Below are 13427 nucleotides of genomic sequence, written 5' to 3'. Positions count from 1 at the left end.
ACAACGATCGTCAAGCAGGCCTCAATCCTCTACGCGAGACCGACTCTCAAGAGCACCGACAACGTCAAACCCAAGCGGCTTTTGCGCTAGCACGAGAACGGCAACAACAACGCCAACATGAAGAGGAAGAGCGAGTGCGTCTACGCCAAGATGCACAATATGCCGATTCACAACGTCAAGAACAACAACTCCGTGAAGCTCAAGCACGTGAGGTGCAACAAGCCCTCCAAGATTCAAGTCGAGCCATAGCCAACCGAGGTCGACAAGCTCGTGAACATGAAGAAGCACTTCACGAAGAAGCTCACGAACGAAGATTTCAAGCTCGCGTGCAACATCAAGCTTTACAAGTACCTCCACAAGCTCGCCAAGAACACGAGGTTTGCCAAGAGCATGAAGACAATGGAAATCCTCCACGACAAGAGCAACATGAGGTTTACAACACTCTTCACCAAGAGCAACATGAGCTTGACAATCATCAACAACACGGGCGTCAGCATCCCCGACCCCAACACAATGAAGAGCAACGCTATGGCAAGCTAAACTTCACCATGCCCAAGTTCAATGGAAGCAACGATCCAGAAGAGTACCTTTCATGGGCATTGAAGGTCGACAAAATTTTCCGCTTGCACAACTATGAAGAAGAGAAGAAGATCGCGATGGCATCCCTTGAGATCCAAGACTATGTCCTCATTTGGTGGGAACAAGTCATCGAGCGCCACGAGGCAAGAGGAGAACCACCCATCACTACTTGGGCGCAAATGAAGGATGTCATGACAGCACTCTTCGTGCCTACCTACTACAACCGCGACCTCTTCAAGAAACTTCAACTTCTCAAGCAAGGAACCAAGAGCGTTGAAGAGTACTATAAGGAGATGGAGATTGCCATGATAAGAGCCAATGTCACGGAAGATGATGAGCAAACAATGACACGTTTCTTGAATGGAATCAACCATCCTATCAAGAAGATTGCCGAATTCCAACCATACTCGAACCTCATCGAGCTAGTGCATCAAGCTACCAAAGCGGAACGTCAAGTGGAATGCGATTACAAGTATGCCAAGTTCTCATCCAAGTCATACGGCTTCTCCAACACCCAAGCTTCAACAAATCCAACACAGTCTAGCAAGCCTTCCACAAGCAACATCGACAAGTCGAGTTCCAAGAAAGCTTCGTCAACTCCAAGTCATCCTCCTACAACGAGCAACTTCAAGCAGAGAGCTTCATCATCATCTACCTCAACCGATGAGCCAGTTAAGACAAGTTACTTCAAATGCTTCACATGCGGAGACCGAGGCCACAAGTCCTATGAGTGCACCAACAAGCGGACCATGATCCTCAACGACGACGACACCTATGACTCAATGAGTGAAGGAGAAATGGAAGCCCTTGAGCAAGTGGCCATACACTGGCAAGTGAACGACGAAGAGGAACAATTCTTTTGCGATGAAGATTCAAGTCCCGCTCTTGTTGTCTCCAAGTTCTTGACTCTTCAACATCAACAAGAAGAAGACCAAAGATGCCACATATTCCACACAAAGGCTGGCATCAATGGAAGATCCGTCAAGGTCATCATCGATGGAGGGAGTTGTCATAACCTCGCAAGTGAAGAACTTTGCTCCAAGCTCCAATTGCCCAAGACGAAGCACCCACATCCCTACAAGGTTCAATGGCTTAGCGACTCCGACACTATCCAAGTCGAGCATCGAGTACAAGTCTCCTTCAAAATTGGTGCCTACGAAGACACTTTGGAGTGCGACGTCGTTCCAATGACCGTTTGCCACCTTCTTCTTGGACGCCCATGGAAATTTGATAAAGGTGTCATCCACAACGGCCTAACAAACCACTACATCTTCAAGATGAAGGGAAAGGAGTATGTACTTCGCCCCATGTCTCCAAGCCAAGTGATCGCCGACAAGCAAGCCACCCATCGTGGAGAGAATAGTGAGAAAGCGAGCCACAAAAAAGAGAGTGAGCGCCACAAGCCCAAATCGAGTGCCTCCACGATGAGCGGCAAGAAGAACTTAGTTCTATTTGCCACCAAAAGTGAGATAAGAGGAGTGTGTGAGAACCCATCTAGTGTCCTACACTATGTCCTTTTGTGCAAGGACAATGCAACACAAGCTAACACCTTTACTGTTGTCTTCTCTTTTGCAGGAATTTCAAGATGTTTTCCCCGATGATCTACCTCCGGGACTACCTCCACTACGAGGCATCGAGCACCGCATCAACCTCATCCCCGGAGCACCTCTTTCGAACAAAGCTCCATACTGCGTCAACCCCAAAGAAACCAAAGAAATACAAAAGCAAGTAAAGCATCTCATAGACCGTGGACATGTGCGTGAAAGTTTGAGCCCTTGTGCCGTCCCGGTCATTCTTGTGCCAAAACAAGATGGTAGCTTTCGCATGTTCTCCGATTGTAGACCTATCAACGCTATCACCGTTCGCTATACGTATCCCATTCCACGCCTTGATGATATGCTTGATGAACTTAGTGGTGCCACTATATTCCCCAAGATTGATCTTAAAAGTGGTTACTATCAAATCCGCATACAAGAGGGTGACGAATGGAAAAGCGCTTTCAAAACCAAGTTTGGGTTGTATGAGTGGTTAGTCATGCCTATGGGTCTATCGGAAGCACCGGGTACTTTTATGCGTCTTATGAATCATGTCTTTCGCCCTTACATTGGTGTGTTTGTTGTGGTCTACTTCGATGATATCCTTGTTTATAGCAAATCTCTTCAAGATCATGTCACCCATGTTCGAACCATTTTGCAAACTCTTTGAAACAAGCATCTCTTTGCTAACATGGAAAAGTGCCTTTTCGGCGTTGATAAGCTTGTTTTCTTGGGTTTTGTTGTATCTTCTACAGGTGTTCATGTAGATCAGTCCAAGATCAATGCTATTAAGACTTGGCCCCAACCAACCAACTTGCAACACGTGCGAAGTTTTCTTGGCCTTGTGGGTTTCTATCATCGCTTTGTGAAAGATTTTAGCACCATTGCTTCGCCCTTGCATGCTTTGAGAAAGAAAAATGCGCCTTTTGTTTGGGGACCATTCCAAGATACCGCTTTCAATGAGCTTAAGAATTTGCTTACTTGTGCTCTCGTGCTTGCATTACCCAACTTTGACAAAACCTTTGAGATTCATTATGATGTTAGTGGTAATGGCATAGGAGGCGTGTTAACGCAAGAGAAGCGCCCCATAGCTTACGTTAGTGAGAAACTTTCCGGAGTGCAACTCAATTACCCCATCTATGACAAAGGGCTATATGCTTTAGTGCGCGTTTTGCATGAATGGGAACACTATCTTCACCCTCATGAATTCATCATTCATGCCGATCATGAAACACTCAAGTATCTTAAGGGCCAAACCAAGTTGAACAAGTGTCATGCTAAATGGAGTGAATTCATAGAGTCTTTTCCTTATGTCATCAAGTACATCAAAGGTAAGGAAAACATTGTGGCGGGCGCTCTTTCTTGCATATGCATGCTTGTTACTCAACTTGCATTGGATGCCATTGGCTTTGAGCACATAAAAGACTTGTATAAGCATGATCCTACTTTTGCTATTCCTTATGCAAAATGTTTGAAGCATTCCTTTTGGGAACGCTATTACATCAAAGATGGATATCTTATGAGAGCTAACAAACTTTGCATCCCCGAGTCCTCTCTTCGTTTGTTGCTTTTGCAGGAATCCCATGGAGGAGGACTAATGGGACATTTCGGATGCGACAAGACTTTTGTTACGCTCTCCAAGAAATACTATTGGCCCAAGATGTTTCGCGACATCAACCGCTTCACCAACCGATGCTCTACATGTCGCAAAGCTAAGTCTAAAGCTCAATCCCATGGCCTTTACATACCTCTCCCAATTCCATAACAACCATGGGAAGACATTAGCATGGATTTTGTACTTGGTTTTCCTAGAACTCGAAATGGAAAGGATTCAATATTTGTCGTTGTGGACCGTTTCTCTAAAATGGCACATTTCATTCCTTGCAACAAGATAGACGATGCTTCACATGTTGCAAATCTCTTTTGTAGGGAAATATCACGTCCACACGGAGTTCCAAAGACGATCGTCTCAGACCGCGGCATCAAGTTCCTAAGCTACTTTTGGAAGACCCTATGCGCCAAGCTCGGAATCAAGCTACTCTTCTCCATGGCTTACCATCCTCAAACCGACGGCCAAACGGAGGTGACCAAGCGCACACTCTCCGCTCTACTTCGAGTGCTCATCAAGAAGAACATCAAGGAGTGGGAGGAGTGTCTACCTATCGCCGAGTTCGCCTACAACCGAGCAAGACACTCAACAACCGGCAAGCCCCCCTTCAAGGTCGTCTACGGATTCAACACATTCTCCCCATTGGAAATTCTCCCTCTACCACTACAAGAGCTCATCAATATGGACGCAAGTGCACGTGTGAACCATCTCAAGAAGGTGCATGATGATACAAGGCACACCATCGAACGCCAAGTACAACGACTTGCGACCTAGCGGAGCATTAACAAGCACCCCATGGTATTCAACATTGGAGATCTTGTGTGGCTACACCTTCGCAAGGACCGCTTCCCCCATGAACGCAAGTCCAAAATTCGACCACGAGCGGATGGACCCTTCAAGGTGCTTGAACGCTACAACAACAACACCTACAAGATTGACCTCTTGCGCGACAAATACTCCGTCAGCAACATCTTCAACATCAGGGATCTTCGCCCTACCATGGCGATGAGGATTCCAATCCAAGGTCGGATCTTTCCCAAGGGAGGGGAGATGATGCGGATCATCCTACGGTCATCCCCATGTACCTACCATCGTCTAACGAAGTGCCAAGGACCCATGACTCGAGCTAGAGCTCTCGATACCGAGGTGACTTCTCTCCTTAGTGATACTACATATGATCCTCTCGAGACATGGCTACTACCTAAGTCCGAGACATTGTGCATGATTAGGTACCAAGAGGACCTTCCCGAAGATGCACGTGAAGACGGACAAGCCCCCAAGTCCACGGATGAAGAGAACCAACGGAAGGAGACAAGAACACCTCCCAGGCCCCGGACGTCCGGCCGTGACCCCGGACATCCGGCCCCTGGAGCGTCGTCCACTACAGCTGCTCAACCACCAAGTGCCTATAGGCCCCGGACATCCGGCCCCGCCAGCCCGGACATCCGGCCCTTCCCGAGCTCCCGGATATCCGGCCTCCAGCTCGGAAATCCGGACACCCCCGAACCCGAGAGCGACATGGCCAGCTTCACCAGCCCGGACATCCAGCCCCCACAGCTCGGACATCCGGCCTCCACAGCCCGGACATCCGGCCCGACGCCCGGACATCCAGCCTCCCCTGTCTGCACACAGTGTAAGGGCCGAGGCCCGTGTACCCCTTCGCCCACCTAGACTATATATACTCTTCTCCTACCTACGTTTTAGGGTTAGCATTGGTTTAGCTCATATTAGAGATAGAGCATTTCTCATCCACATTGGATCTACTCCACGAGAGAGACTGCGGCCCCTCTTCGGAGAAGATCCCTTTGGATTCAAGACCTCCTTGCGGAGAAGACCATCAAGACCTCCTCATGGAGAAGACCGGCTACATTTGTATCGTCCTTAGTTGTCCATGGATCGTGTGATCTCTTATGTACTCGAGGATCTAGCATATGTGTGACTATTTCTTACTGGTTTAGTGATTCTCTCGTGTTTCCCCTCGTGTTTTCCCTCGCGTTCGTCGTGTTCATCGCGGGATCCGCTCCTTTCGTGAAAGATCGGGCGATTAGGGTTCCACCCCACATCACCATTTCAACAAATTAGAAGTAGTACAAGCTAGGAAAGAATGCGAGATGTAACCTATATCACACTCCCAAGTTAAACGTGTCTTATGATAAATTATTGTTGCAAGTTACACAACAATAGTTCTTTGATGTATGAACATGGTGTGATAGACATATATTGTATATTCTAGAAATAGGAACACATGTCTTATTCACAAGTATAATGTGTAAAGTAAGCAGATGAAATTCAACGAAATTAGATGCAATACAAGCTAGACATCATACATAACATGCAACCACATATAACAGTGCCAAGTTAGAGGGAGCACCTGTGATGGTGGACTAGGGAAGATGTGCTCATCATCAACATAGCTACATTGAGTGTCTGTGCATGTGTTGTCTTCCAAATCTTGTTGGGGGGGGGGGGGTGGCGGAGTAGAATCTGTAGAGGCCTTCTATTTCAGTTGGTTGGAAGGTACACATTATACACTGCCTTACTAATTTCCTTCTGCTGTATTGATTTTGCATTTTCAAGTAAAACCAACAAGAAAAAACAATAAATTTCACTCATCAGAACTCATTCATGCATGATACCGACAATCATTACTTTGATGTAAGGCAAACACATGATACGAGGATGGAATATGTACGAAAAACAGGACGGCATGGCATATTCACAACTATTTGTGTAAACTAAGTAGAAGTATTTTAATCAAATTAGAAGCAATACAAGCTAGACACCATATGCAACATGCAAGACAATATCACACTGCCAAGCTAGCACTAAAAAAAAGACACATCCGTGACATTTTGGGCCGAACACATTTTTTTCTATCATTCTTATGACACTTCTATGACAATAATTATGACAAAACCCGGTATCATCATATATGTCGTGGGCTCCTACTTCCATGATAAAAAATCATGACAGAAAATGGGCTTTTCGTCCTGGGCGGACCAGAGACGTAGCTGCATGACATTCTTTGGGCCGTCCATGATGGAAAAAATCGTGGTAGAAGCGAGGGCGAGGACAATATCGGGGAGTTCCCGGTTACGGTGGGTGGTCAGGGACGAGCGATGCACAGAGGTTTCCGCGTGTCTCTCATGTACGCGCGTATGTGCGAGGCATTGGCTAACTGAACCCGAGTGATCGATCCCTTGGCTATTAACTGAACCCGAGCGATCCATTCGCTGCTGATTGAATCCGAGCAATTCCTGCGCTGCTGCTGCTAACTGAACCCAAGCGATCGATCACTACTGCTGCGCTTACTGAAGCCGATCGAGCCCCCGTGTGAGACGTAGCCAGTCGGTGTTGGGTTGCATCTCTATGAAGAGTGACTGTTGCTACCATGCACGCGTTACGTAGAATGAGTCGAAACATGGTGAGTCGAGCTAGTTGGTTGGCTGTGGATGAACAGTTCCCAGTGGGATTTGGATGAACAGGACCTCTGGAACACCCAAGATGTGGCTATATCTCCCGCGTGTCAAGGCACGACTTAGAGGCATAACCGCATGTTGGTTTTGTCGCAAGAAGGGTCATCTTCACACAATCCCATGTAATGAATAAGAAAGGGATAAATAGATAGTTGGCTTCCAATAGCCACGTCACACAATGATCAAATAGTTCATACATCATTCAGAGTACACACATCCGACTACGGACAAATCCAAATGAACATAATATAACCCCAAATGCTAGATCCCCGATCGTCCCAACTGGGCACCAGTACTGATCATCAAGAAAAGACACGTAGTAACTGCCAAGGTCCTTGCCGAACTCCCACTTGAGTTCAATAGCATCACCTGCGCTGGTATCATCGGCACTTGCAACTGTTTTGGTAGTATCTGCGAGTCATGAGGACTCAGCAATCTCAAAACCCATGAGATCAAGACTATTTAAGCTAATGGGTAGGATGTGGTTATGAGGTGGACTTGCAGCAAGTGCTAAGCAAATATGGTGGCTAACATACGAGTACAAAAGTAAGAAGAGAAACTACACAACGATCGTAAGACTAGAAGCGATCAAGAAGTGATCCTAAACTACTTACGATCATACATAACCCAACTATGTCCACTTCCCGGATACCGCTGAAAAGAGACCATCATGGCTACAGACACGGTTGATGCATTTTAGTTAAGTCAAGTGTCAAGTTCTCTACTACTGGATATTAACAAATTCCAATCTGCCACGTAACCACGGGCACGGCTCTCGAAAGTTTATACCTTGCAGGGGTGTCCCAACTTAGCCCATCACAAGCTCTCACGATCAACGAACGATATTCCTTCTCCCAGAAAGACCCGATCAGTCTTGGAATCCCGGTTACAAGACATTTCGGCAATGGTAAAACAAAATCAACAAGACCGCCCGATGCGTTGACAAATCCCGGTAGGAGCTGCACATATCTCGTTCTTAGGGCTCACCGGATGAGACATCCTACAAGTAAAACCAACCCTCAAGTTTCCCCGAGGTGGCCCCGTAGTCTACTCAGTTTGGACCAACACTCAGAGGAGCACTGGCCGGGGGGGGGGGGGTTGAATAAAGATGATCCCCGGGTTAATTACTCCCTAGGCAAAATTTTAGGTTGTTGTTAGACAAATGTTAAAACCAAGGTTGGGCCTTACTGGAGGAGTTTTATTCAAAGCGAATTGTCAAGGGGGTCCCATAACCCCAACTGCGTAAGGAACACAGAATCCAGGAGCATAACACCGGCATGACGGAAACTAGGGCAGCAAGAGTGAAACAAAACACCGAGCAAAAGGCCAAGCCTTCCATCCTTTGTATACAGATGCATTAATAAGAGATGTTGTGATATCCCAACATATCCATGTTCCAACATGGAACAACCTGCAAGGCACCTGCAACTAGCAACGCTATAAGAGGGGCTGAGCAAAAGCGGTAACTTAGCCAAACAACGGTTTGCTAGGAAGGTGGGTTAGAGGCTTGACATGGCAATATGGGAGGCATGATAAACAAGTGGTAGGTAGCGCGACAGAGCGATAGAATGAACAACCAGTAAGCAAAGATAGAAGTGATATCGAGGGTAATGATCATCTTACCTGTAGAGTCTCAAAGTTGTCGAAAGCTTGCTCCTGGAAACGTACTCAACAGGTTCCTCGTTCATGAACTCGTCTCCCGGCTCTACCCAAAGCAATAACACAAGCAACGAAACAACAATCAATCACGGTGCAATGCACAAGCAACATGATGCAAGACATGGCATGGAATGCAAGGTATGATGTGCAATGCATAAGGATACTCCGGAAGGGAAAAGCTGATCAAGGAATCAACTTGGAAAACCAAGCATGCGGCTAGAAAGATGGGGTGATTTTGGTCCAAATCGATATAAGGATCACTGGAAACGGATGCGCGGTTTGCAAATGATGAGCAAAATTAGAATGATGCAAAACTGTGCTTAAGAACATCATAACACTTAAGATGCAACAAGAAACTATGCTACAACACTCCAACATAGCAACAAAGCACACAGTAGTAAAGTACAAGTGAATCTCTACAAATCATGAACACTGAGATCTTGCTAGAACTCACTAGAACAAGCTTAAAATAGCATGGAAAAAATTCAAATGATAACAGCTTCACAGACTTAGAGAAAATACTAAACATGGTATAAACAACATCAGGTAGCAATGTTTAGAGCTAGCAAACAACATGCTACAGGAACGTATCATGGCAAACAAAGGCATGGCATGCTAGTACTGAAGAAAAAAACAAAACTCCCTTACTGAACTTTAACCAAAGATGCATGGAAAATGAGGTAGCACCCATGCAAACATGGCAAGTGATATGATTAGTTTCAGACTTTGCAAGCTCATGTCACTCACCACAAGACATTACATGGCATCACAAGGTAACCAACAGTAAGTAGACACATTTATGAAGATAAAAATGGCAAGAGCTAGTTCATAGGGTGCATGGATCCATAGCAAAACACATGGCAAAAATGAACTTCATGTTAACAATCTGCCAGCAACAATATTTAGCAAATGTAGAGCATGGTAATGACATGCTAGAGTACTCCATAATTGCAACCAGGGGCATGAACGGATAGAGCATAACCATATCTTCAAAACACTCTTATTGAACTAGCTCAAAATGTGAATGGATCTACTTGTAGCAGCAAGACAACATATCATCATAATGTGACAGGAAAGGACTGTGAAAATACTAAGTGTCTGAAATCAACAACATCATATAGCCTACTTTGCATGGTTGTGCTAGTCACCACAGAGCTCATAAAAATACAAGTCTTGCACCACTGTAAAGGTGTCATGGAGATGCCCCAAAAACATGTAGACATCATGCTCATAGGATGCACACACAAAATGCAATGAAAATGACAAATCATCAAGTTATGATAAATTCCAGCAGACAACATCATATAGCACTTTTGCAACGAAGATTAGGGCATCAATATGGACAGTAACATACATAAAAATGACACTAACATGAAGAGCATCACGAGACGCACATTTCGATATATCATGCACGCAAAATGGAGCTACAAGCATGGAGATATCGCATGTCAAATGGGTGCACATAATGTTGGATCCCAGGGACTTGGACGGAAATATCACCTCGCGGATCTAGGGTTTGTCCGCGACACGCGAACCAAGGTCGCCAGAAAAGTCGCCAGAGTCGAGGGAGAGGTGGCCGGAGTCGACGGGGATCGCGGGAGATGGCCGGGGAAGAGGTCCCCAGCGAGGGGCTGGCCGGATCTGGCCGGCCGGTGCCGGATCCGGTGGCGGCGTCCGGTGGTGCGGCGCGCGTCGGCGGCGGGGCGAGGAGCGGCGCTGGCGCAACGGCAGCGGCGGGTGGTGGTCGTCGTCGGCGGCGGGCAACAACGGGTGATGGGCCGGAGGGGGCCCGCTACGGGCTCGGGCGGGTTGGCCGAGGTGGAGGCGGCAAGGCGACACATGGCGAGGCGCAATAGATCCGGGCGGCGGCGGCGAACGCATCCGGTGGCGCGGAGGTGGTGGGCGCTAGGGTTTCGTCCATAAAATGAGGAGGGGGAGGCATATTTATAGGTAGGGGGAGCTAGGAGAGTCCAAATGAGGTGCAGTTTTCGCCCACATGATCGTGATCCAACGATAGAGAGCATGGAGAGAGTTTAGATGGGCTAGTGGGCTGTTTTGGGTGCTGGGCTGCAAAGAGACAAGGGCTTTTGCGGTTACCCGGTTAACCGTTGGGGCATCAAACGACCTCCAAATGGAACGGAATTTGATAGGCGGCCTACCAGTGATGTACCATGGCCACTCGACAAATCTCGACCCATTCCGAGAACATTTTTCTCCTGCTCACGAAACAAGATCTGAGAGGTGCAACTGGTGCATGTGGGAGTGTCAGATTCCGAAACGGACAACGGGGAAAAGACCGGATGCATGAGACGAACACGAATGCAAATTAGATGCAGATGATGACATGAGATGAAATGCATGACATGAACAAAATGTAACACGAAAGACAAAACCCCAACCATGAAGGATATAGCATATCACATAGCCGGAAATGGCAAGAGTTGTAGTTACAGTTATGGAAAGTTACATCCGGGGCGTTACAACTCTCCACCACTACAAGAGGATCTCGTCTCGAGATCTAGGACTGAAAGAACTCCGGATATTCGGAACGGAGGTGATCCTCACGCTCCCAGGTGGCTTCTTGGTTGGAATGGTGCGACCACTTAACTTTCAGGAATTTGATCGACTTGTTGCGAGTTTTGCGGTCGGTTTCTTCAAGAATGGCAATGGGATGCTCATGATAAGACAAGTCTTCTTGGAGATCAATATCTTCAAAGTTGATAGTGTGCTCGGGGGTCTTGAAGCACTTGCAAAGTTGGACGGCAGCTCGAGTTGATAGGTGAGGTCGCCTCTTTTGCCAATGATCTTGAAAGGACCCACATATCTAGGGGCAAGCTTCCCTTTGATACCGAAGCGTCGAGTGCCTTTCATTGGAGAGATGCGGAGGTAGACATGGTCTCCGATCTCGAAAGCCAAGTCACGGTGCTTGCTATCATAGTAACTCTTCTGGCGTGATTGCACGGCTTTGAGATTTTCACGGATGACTTTACACATTTCTCCAGCTTCTATGATCAAGTCATTGCCAAGAAGTTGGCGTTCACCAGTCTCGGACCAATTGAGAGGAGTACGACACTTTCTGCCATATAGAATTTCAAATGGGGCCTTGCCAGAACTTGCTTGGAAGCTGTTGTTGTAGGAGAATTCAGCATATGGAAGGTAATCTTCCCACTTCATACTGAAAGAGATGACACAAGCCATGAGAATGTCTTCGAGGATTTGATTGACTCGCTCGACTTGGCCACTTGTTTGAGGATGGAAAGCCGCACTGAAGCGAATGTTGGTGCCCATGGCCTATTGGAAGGAGTCCCAGAACTTAGAAGTGAAAATGCTTCCGCGGTATGAAGAGATCAATTGCGGAATACCGTGCAAGGAGACAATTTTGGAGGTGTATAGCTCTGCCAACTGAGCTGCCATGATAGATTCTTCGATTGGAAGGAAATGATCCACTTTTGTAAGCTTGTCAATGAAAACGAAGATAGTGTCATTCCCACGCTTGGAATTTGGAAAGCCAGTGACAAAGTCCATTTTGATATGATCAAACTTCCATTCTGGAATAGCAAGAGGTTGGAGGAGACCAGCTGGTCGCTGGTGTTCTACTTTCACCCTTCGAGAGACATCACATTCATTCACGAATTGAGTGATCTCTCGCTTCATTCGAGTCCACCAATACGACTGCTTGAGGTCATGGTACATCTTTGAACTACCTGGATGAATGGAAAGAAGAGAATTGTGCGCTTCATTCATTATGACCTTCCTTAGATCACCTTTAGGAACCACCATCCGGTCCTTAAAGAATAAAGTGTCTCTGTCATCAATGCGACAGCACTTTTATTTGGGTAAGCCCTTGGCAATACCGTGTTTCACCCTCTTCACCATGGTATCAAGGAGTTGTGCCTCATGAATTTGGTCTTCCAAAGTTGGAGTGACTTGAAGGTTGGCAAGAAAACCTTGAGGAACAACTTGGAGGTTGAGCTTGCGGAAAGCTTCACAAAGATCCGGTTGGAATGGCTTGAGAATTAAGCTGTTACAATAAGCCTTTCTTCTCAAACATCTGCAATCACATTGGCCTTGCCTGGAGTATATTCAATACTCAGATTGTACTCTTGAATCATTTCAACGCAACGAGTTTGCCTGAGGTTGAGGTTGGGTTGAGTGAAGATATACTTGAGGCTCTTGTGATCGGTGAAAATGTCCACTTGCCTTCCCAACAAGAGATGTCTCCATGTTATTAATGCATGGACAACTGCCACCAACTCAAGATCATGAGTGGGGTAGTTCCTTTCGTTGGGCTTCAACTGACGAGAGGTATAGGCCACAACTTTCTTCTCTTGCATTAACACAGCACCGAGACCTTGCAATGAGGCATCACAGAAAACTTCGAATGGCTGGGATTCATCAGGAGGAGTTAAGACAGAAGCTGAGATTAGCTTCTCTTTGAGAGTTTTGAAAGCAATGTCACACTCAGGAGTCCAGACATACTTGACATCCTTCTGGAGGAGGTTGGAAAGATGCTTATCAATCTTCGAAAAATTCTCAACGAATCTTCAACAATAGCTTGCAAGCCCAAGG

This window comes from Triticum urartu, chromosome 2A (genome assembly GCF_056163025.1).
Source record: "Triticum urartu cultivar PI428250 chromosome 2A, HENAU_Tu73, whole genome shotgun sequence".
Lineage (NCBI taxonomy): Eukaryota > Viridiplantae > Streptophyta > Magnoliopsida > Poales > Poaceae > Triticum > Triticum urartu.
Note: the sequence above shows the minus strand (reverse complement) of the source record.